The following is a 9,197-nucleotide window of genomic DNA, read 5'->3' as shown; positions in this document are numbered from 1 at the left end:
CATGTGCGTATATTTTCGTGTTTAATCACTCTCTTACTAAATTCGTTTCATATTACTTAAATTTTTGTTGATATAACACAATCCTTAAGAAAATTTTACTTAGAGGTATATTTTGCTAAATTAACCTTATTAACGATAATTTGAAATTTTAAATTTGTCTATACTGTTACTTTATATAGTTATTTAACACTAAAGGGTAGAAAAAAATATAATATAATTCTCTTGATTTCACAAATTGAGCAGATAAATTAAAACGTCTATTTTTAGTATGAGGATCAAGTGATAAGAAATGAGATTATCTATTGCCTATATCAGTAAATAAACTGTGATTGTCATTAATAGAGTATTACATATTTTATAATTTATATAAATAAAAATAATCTTTAAAATTTGACCTTATTTTTATTCGAGAAAAACATCTAGTTCCCCGAACTATGACCAAATTTTCTACGACACACGTCAACTTCACGGGGTCCCTATTACCCCTTAAACTAAATTTTAGCGTATTGTTGTCAATCTTTTTAGCTAACATGATATCTTTTATCAATCATTTTAGATGATGTGACACTTTTGATGTGAGCTCCATTTTATGTAATAAAGGTGCCACATTAGCACAAAAAAATGACAAAAATACGTTAAATTTGAGTTCAGGAGATAATAAGATCCCTGTAAAGTTGGAGTGTGTCATAACAATTTTGACCATAATTTGGGGTGGTACTAGAGGTTTATCTCTTTCATTTATTCTTTGTATTTTCAGCATTAAAATATGTTTATAAAATTGGGATTACTTATTATTTTCACTTGTAAAATAAATATTATAGTTTTGATTATTATTAATAAAACTAATGTTCTTATTATGCTAATTTACTTCATAAAGATCATCATTAACTTATATACTGAATTAGTATTTCTTACTTTTTTTCGCTAGAAGATAATGTTTATGTTTTTATAAAAATTTTGTTATATGAATTTTTTTTAAAATGAAAATATGATGATTTAAAAGAAGTTATAAAAAAGAATAAAAAAATTGACGATAAAGGATAAAATAAGAATTTTAAAAAGTCAATTAGGATAAAGAGGAAGTATGGTTATTGTTCAAAGTTAAAGAGAAATTTGATTTTTAAGACAAAGTTGGGAGAAAAAATGATTTTGACCTGATTGAAAGTCTCAGAATGTGCGGAAAGCGATGATGATTTTATAAAATAAAGAAGGCTAAAATAAATGTTATTCGCTCAATGGAATTTAAATCTACAAAGAAAAAAAGGAGCAAATTTACTAATACAACAGTGAGCACAAAGTCAAACAAAGTTTATACGAGTGCTCTTATACAACTTTAATTTCTTATATACACAAAACTCTTTTTGTAAAAAATACTCAGAATAAGTTTCTATATTATAATTCAAAAGTATATATCTATTTATCTCGTGAAAAAAATATTATAAGAACCAAAAATTATACAGCAACATAAGTATGAGAAGATTGCAGATTTATTAAAAGGCACGGAGTTTACTAACAGAAGAGAAACAAATAAACCTACGTCCATACTCTTACATATGAATTTAAGTTTTGTGCACTGTCAGTGTACAAAGTATTCTACATTATCAGATAAATTTGACCTGCTATTGCAAGTTACCCAATTTTTTCTTTTTAAATTATTTTATAAAAAATTAAGTAACATATAATATCAGATCAAATTTATTTGATTGTACAGAATATTTGTATATTAACATGCACAAAACTTAAACTCATAACATGTATATGACATTCTTTTCAGTAGGTAAAATGGCAGGAAGCATGTAATTAAAGAGTGAGTGAGTATGCTGTTGGTGATTTCTTGTCTATAAACACACCTTTTGAGATTCCTTGTCGTTAATTTACTGTGAATATTTTTTGCAAATATTTTTGTTCAAGAATTGAATTCATGATGTTAAGGAGATGCAAGAAATTCAAACAGGACAAAGACATGAGGATATATTAAGAAATAGAAATGGGGGAGAGTAAAAATTAGAAGAAAGAAAGGAAATTTAGCAATTAAAAGACAATTGATTTTAAAAATAAATTCAAGAGAAAAAGAGTTGTTGAACTCATACAAAGATTACTTACTCACGTAATTAAAAGGGTTCAATGAAGAGATAAATAAGTTTTTTCCGATACTCACAAAGGAGTTATTTTCATTTAAAAATTATCTAATCCTAATATGAAAGCCATAAAGACTATTTATATTAATTTATAAAAATAATTAAATTATAATAATGATCAAATTATTAAAATACTCACTTAAGCACACTGGTGGAGTTGAAGTCTTCTTCTATCCATGCTTTCTTTAAGCCTTTCCAGCCCATGATGATTGGAAGAATAGTCTAAAGTCCTTGATGACCTCCTTAGTTATACACCACTTTCCTTATAAATCTATTTGAGCATGTGATGGACTTTAAAAACTTTTTTAACGATTTTTTTGTGAATTATAAACTTTTTGAAGAAGCTTTCATATTAATGTAACGATTCTCCTGGTTGTTTGTAAATTTTTCTCATCTTTTCTATCTTAGCTCTCCGCCTAGTAGGTGTACGTGAATTATGACTCACGGGATGAGTAATATCAATTCTTGAGGTGTTCGAAAGTAATTTAAGACATTAGTTGGGTTATTGAGTTTTAATAAACTTAAGCCCGATCATGGTCCACCTTCGATCCAAACAATTTTGGATTAGTGTTTTAATGTTTTCAATAGGTTCGGAAAGTACTTTTTAGTCAATTTACATTCTTACTTTATTTATAAGGAGTTCCGAATAAATTTTAAAGATTTATTAAAAGTTTTGGGTATTGATTTGATAATTAGTAATTTAATAAGTCAAAACCCAAAATCCATCACTTTTCTCTATATCAGATAAGTTGAAAAACCCAAAATCCATTACTTTTCTCTATATCAGATAAGTTGATTACAAGAAATTAAACTAGTAGGTTTAATTTCTCCATATCAAACCAACAACCTAAACACAAGAGAAGCAGTTGAGAAATTTGGACGGCTACATTGAGATAACGACGTTGTAGGTAAACTCGCACAAAACCCCCAACCTGTGATTACATGTATTTTATTACTAGGATATGTTAACTGAATAATTGTTATGTGACGATACCTGTCTACTTGTTATTTGATTTATATTGTGTACATGTTATTAAATTAAGTTGACCTATGATACCTACCAGTACATAGTGGCTTGAACTGATACTACCCTGTACTCTTCTTTTGTTGAGTGCAGAAAGTGTTCCAGAGGCTCAGACACGACCTCACCTCTAAAGTTTGATAGCAGATCTTGATCCAAGGGTGAGCACTCCGCCTCAGGGCTGCAATGGGTCATTCAATTTGTTCTTGTCCATCTTTCGGGCAATGAAACATTCCTTATTTACTTTATTTTTGAATATTTTTTTTAGACATGATCTTTGTTAGGAGTTTTTGTACGATGAATTTTGGGTCTTGAGAATTTCAGTAAGTAGATATTTTGGTTTCTGCATTACTAATGATTAGCTCTAGATCATTGTTGTTAAGTTGGTTTTATGATAATATCGTTTTGATATTGACTAAATAATTAGATAATGATTCGGTTTAGATGATTTTCTCACAGAAAAATTAGTGTGGGTGCCACTCACCCATTTGGGTTGTGACAATTAAAGATAGCTTATAACGTCCTTTGCTATCAATTTTGCTGTCTCGATTTGCAATTATGTTCTATTCGCTAGAAAAAGAAAAAATTACTCTCTCAATTTAATTTGATAAGATAATTTTTGATTGAACATAAGATTTAAAAAAATAAAAAATTCAAAAGGTGCGATCTAGAGTTATTAATATCCGATTGATTATAAATCATCTTATGATGACTAAAATAAAAAATTTTAAATCAAATTATTTTGCAATAAAAATAGGCCCTTTTACGATCCAAATAAATCACTTTTTCAACAAATATGCTTCTGCACTCATACTTTAAATCTATATTTATTCCTCACCTGTTAAAACTAATTTTATTTTTCTCATCCATTGGGTGCTTTAGTCATATGACAACTTTTTCATATAAAAAATGAAGTGTCCGGGGAATAATTGACAAAGAAGAACTTTTGCAAAATTATTTTGTCAAATACCCTCTTAATTTCTTTTTGATTTATTTTTTAGGTTTAGGGTGTAAAAAGTGAAAAAAGTGGGACCCATACGTGGGTCAAGGGACTAATTCATCATTTATACAACTTTATAAATTTAATATAATACACCTAACTCCCTCCACTTATTCCAATATCCCAAAAAAAAACTCCTCTCTCTCCTCTTCAATTCCCAACTCCCGCTTTCAAAAAACTTCTCCCAAAATCGTCATTTTCATACGTTCTTCGTCTGCAGCTGCTAAGGGGGCGTTGTTGCTTCGCAAGGTTAGTTAAAATCGAGTTTCGATCATTTCTAGATCCATTTAAATGATTTTTTTTTTTGCTAATCGATTGGTAGTGATGTAGGATTTTTTTTTTCCAATTTGGTGTTTTGATTTAATCGTGTGTTTTTTTAGCAACAAAGTGTTGAATGGTGGTATAATTGTTGTTTAAAGAGTTATTTTGGCATTTTGATTTGAACAGCGTCCTGTTTCTGTCCGTAGACCCGCGGTCTATTTGTAGACTCGCGGTCTATTCGTAGACCCGTGGTGTATGAAATGAAAATGCCCTAGATATATTTTAATTTTCAGACGTATGAAATTCTTTTAAAACATGATTGCTTAAATAGTGAAAATTGAAATATTAATAGCTAATTAGTTTGATTAGGTGCACTAGTTTGATTTATAGCAATTGTTGTGTTTTGATATTTTGCATGTTCGATTTTGGTTCAATTATTGTATGTTTGTGTAGTGAACTGTTTAATGGTGGGGTGTTTGTAAATTTTTTTTTTGGGGGGGTGGAGGGGGTTTCATTTGATCATTGGGTTATTTCTGTTGGTAGACTTGTGGTCTATGAACTGAAAATGAGAGATTTGTTCTTTAGGTGTAGACTGTGTTGAAAATGGGTAGAAAAAATGTTATTCCTAAACAGAAAGACGATACCGCTGGTAGTAGTAGAAAAAAAGAGTTGCGGCAGTTGAAAAAGTGTCAAAAAAAAGAAAATTGAAGAGTCGGTGTCCGAATCAGACTCGGAGTTAAAGGAGATAAGCGACTAGGTCAATTCTAGTGAAGATGTTGCCAAGCAGAGTGTCAGTGGTGACAGTGAAGAGTGCAAGGGAAGTGAGAGTAATAGTGATGATGGGGATAATGATTCGTTGTCCGTGCCATATCTTTCAAGGTGCATTTTCGCGGAGTGGTATGACCTTCGAACGATAATTGATGAGGTAGGATCTTTCCCGGCAAAGATATCGGTCAGATCAAGAATGGCTGCTTATCGAGAATTTAAGCAAATTCTTGTCGACCAAGAATTGAAGAAAAGATTCAAGCAGTCTTGTTTTGGACACCTGAGAAACCTGCCGGAACATCTCAAGTTCAATGGGCAGTTGGTCCATTATTTGTTGTTGCGATGCGTTAAGAACAATAAGATGCGTCATGAGATATGGTTCTACTTTAACAACAAGCCTGCCTGTTTTAGCTTGAAAGAGTTTTGTTTGATCACGGGGCTGAACTGCTCATCATACCTTAGTGAATCAAAAATAAAGAAGGTATTAGCAAAGGGGGACAATTTTTATTTTAAGGTGACAAAAAATAAAAACATCACGGCGGCCAACTTGTTACACCTGATCAAAGAGAATAAGCTGAACGAGGACCAGAAGTTCAAGTGTTGTCTACTGTGGTTTTTGCACACCATGTTGCTTTCGAAAGATTTGACGAAGGTTGTCGACACAAAACTGATTCGAATGGTCAACTCTTTGAGTTTCTTTGAGAAGTATCCATGAAGGAAAGAGACATTTCAACTGACCATGGACTATTTGAAGAAGAAAAGTGACCTGAAGAAGCAGAAGGAAGTATTTGATGAGAAGCAGAAGGCATCCTATGCTCTATTCGGATTTCCCTGGGCGTTCATGGTATCTACCATAAACCCTTTAGTGAGTTTATCGTAGATTATCATTTTATTTATACTATGTCATAGACTCATAGTTATTTTTTTCACTGTTGTACTACTTACAGATTTGGATCTATAAGTCATTTCCTCATCTTGGAGAATTTGTTGGAAAATCAATGGATGAGCCCTTACCCATCCCCCGCATCCTCAGATGGCACACTTCAAAAAGCGACAAGATAATCGAAGGCGACCCATTCAAGTATAAAGGAAAAGTTACCGAGGTATGAACTTATTTTCTATAATGCAATAATAGTACCATTTTATCGAATGTTATGTAATTGTTAATTGATATTTGGTAGAACGTGCACCCGTACATCATCCCTACTGTTCCTGATACGAAGATGGATTGCATGATTACGTTTGAGCCATATACGGACGAGGTGAAAATAACATCCTCGATGGCTTGAAGAAAGAGTTAGAAGGGTGACTGTCCTCACTTCAAATGAGGACAATGATGATGACGGGGATTTGGATGGTAACCTCGTTAGAGTACGCGTTGGTGATGATGATTCTTCAAGAACCTCCAAAGATGCAGCGGGAACCTCATCCCCCAGGATCTTCATAAGCGTGTCGCTGCGCTCGAGGAAGCGGTGTTAGATATTGCTGCCTATATCAAAGAGAAAAGAATAAAGAAAAAGGAAAATGATGAGCGACAACATGAGCGAGGTAACTTCATTCATTAATTGATGTTGTTAATGAATATTCAGCTTTAAATATCAGTAACACTTTGTAATATTATGAAATAGTGCATGTGCATGAATCGAAGAGGAATGAAGAAGAAGAAAAAAACAGCAAAATGAATGAGTTGGCTGCTTTTGTGGTAGAAGAGGAAAAGAAGAAGAAAAAAAGGATGGTGAAGAAGATAAGAGCCAAGAAGAAGGTGAAAAAGTAGCAGCAGCAGCAGCAGAAGAAGAAGAAGAAGCAGCAGATGAACAAGGAGGCGCGGAAAAAGAAAAAACTGTTGAAGAAGAAGCTGACAAAGAAGAAGTTGAGCAAGAAGCAGAAGGTGAACGAAAAGAAGAAGCTGGGGAAGACACAACTGCTGAAGTTAAAGAAGAAACAACTGTTGCAGGTGAAGTAAGAAAAGAAGGTGTGAAAGAAAAGGAAACTGAAGAAGCAACAGTTGATGCACATGCTGAAAAAGAAATAGAAGAAGGTGAGAATGAAGAAGCAGCTACAATTGTTGAGAAAAAAGAATTTAACGCTGTCCAAACAGATGTGGTCATGGACATTGTTGATGAAATCAACAGTAACACTTGTGTTGATGAGGAACTTAGGGAAAGAGACATTTAAATGCTAAGATATTTAATTTGTTGTTAAATGATGAGTTGTTATGATATGACAATTTTTTTTTATTTCACAAATATGAAGTTTGAAAGATCTGGTGGTAGGATATGACAATTATTCTTTTATTTTGTGAAACTTGTTATGATTTTGAGTTGAATCTGTTTCTATCAAACTAATTTGTGGCATGGAATTTGAATAAGTAGGGTGTGGTCATAGTTGGTACATTGTATGCTTGATATCATAGAATGCATACTTAATATTTCATCTACCGTATGCATAGTCTATCATTACCCTGCTGATCGAATTTAAGTTGACGTATTGTTTAATCGACTATGGTTCTATCAAAAATAGTACTTAACATTATACAAAAGTAGAACTATTATTATTTATTCAATATCACTACATCCATGTTACACTTTTCCAAAGAACGAATACTAGCATTATAGCACATAACATCATTTTGAGGACATTCTCTCTTTCTTCGGCGTCTTGAGCCGGGGGTCTATCGGAAACAACCTTTCTACTTCTTTAGAGATAGAGGTATGGACTGCATACATCTTACCCTCCCCAGACCTCACTATGTGGGAATACACTGGGTTTGTTGTTGTTGTCTCTCTTTCTTCAGTCAAAATTAATTTTTATTTTAGTTGATCCCTCTCTATTTGGGTGTCATGTAGCAATAGTTTAAAGTGATCCCTTTGTTCTTCGGCTTCTTTGAACAAAGTCATGAGAAAATCTTTATTTTCTTCGCATTGTTGGAGCCTTTGTAGTAGATTAAATTTTGCCAAGCCTTAAAAATTTGATATCTCGAGTCCCGAAATAAACGTTGATGGACTGAATGGAGGTGATAGCTCATCAAACCATTTGAAAAACGAGCATGTGTCATTATCCTAGGAAAAAAAATAATGACATAACCATTAACTTAAATTTTAAAAAAAAAAAAACACGCACACCTCACCTTTGCAATTGCACAATTATAAAATTTGCGACCTAGATTGAATCCGTGCGTGACGTCCTCAATACAGCCGCATTCCCACAATGACAAATTAGAGTATTTTTAGAATTGGATGATTGAGATGCTTGCGATATTGTAGAATTTTTAAAAACAAAATAAAGTTGATGAAATAAAATAAGGAGGGATGTACACCTTATATATGAAGTAAAAACAAAGTGTTCACACTGATGGCTTACAAAAGTAGCCATTTTTTATTGTTGGAAAAGTAATTTTTCTCATTTGAACTGGTGGTGACACTAAATAGACTATCGTAGATCATGACCTATGCCAACCATCGATTTGTATGGTTTACTATAGACATACACCTTTATTAGTGCATCGACTGATATCCTAATTATACGTAGACTACCGTGATCTATGTACACATCTATAAATCATCACGTGGAGGTAGTTAAAAAATGAATAATTAAATTTAAAAAAAATTAAATAGATAATAGTAACATGTTTTGGGGCTGGTGGAAGAAAATAATTAAATATAATATGATTTAAATGGATAATCACATGTTTTGGAGCCGGTGGAAGAAAACAATTACATTAAAAATGATTTAAATAGATGATCTTGGACTGATGATGACACTTAATAGACCGTCGTAGATCATGAACTATGTCATTCATCGATCAGTATAGTCTATCGTAGACTTACATATTTATTATCGCATCGACTGATATCATGATTAGGCGTAAACCACGATGATCTATGTATAAGGTTATAGACCATCACTTGGATGTAGTTAAAAAATGATTAAATAAATTATAAATAAATGTGGTGTGGATTTCTACACATGTGAAGGAGTGTAAACAAGTCACATTATCATATTAGAGCTTAGA

Source organism: Capsicum annuum, chromosome 2 (assembly GCF_002878395.1).
Source record: "Capsicum annuum cultivar UCD-10X-F1 chromosome 2, UCD10Xv1.1, whole genome shotgun sequence".
NCBI classification, from domain to species: domain Eukaryota; kingdom Viridiplantae; phylum Streptophyta; class Magnoliopsida; order Solanales; family Solanaceae; genus Capsicum; species Capsicum annuum.
The sequence above is the reverse complement of the archived record's forward strand: the minus strand, read 5'-3'. Positions refer to the sequence as shown.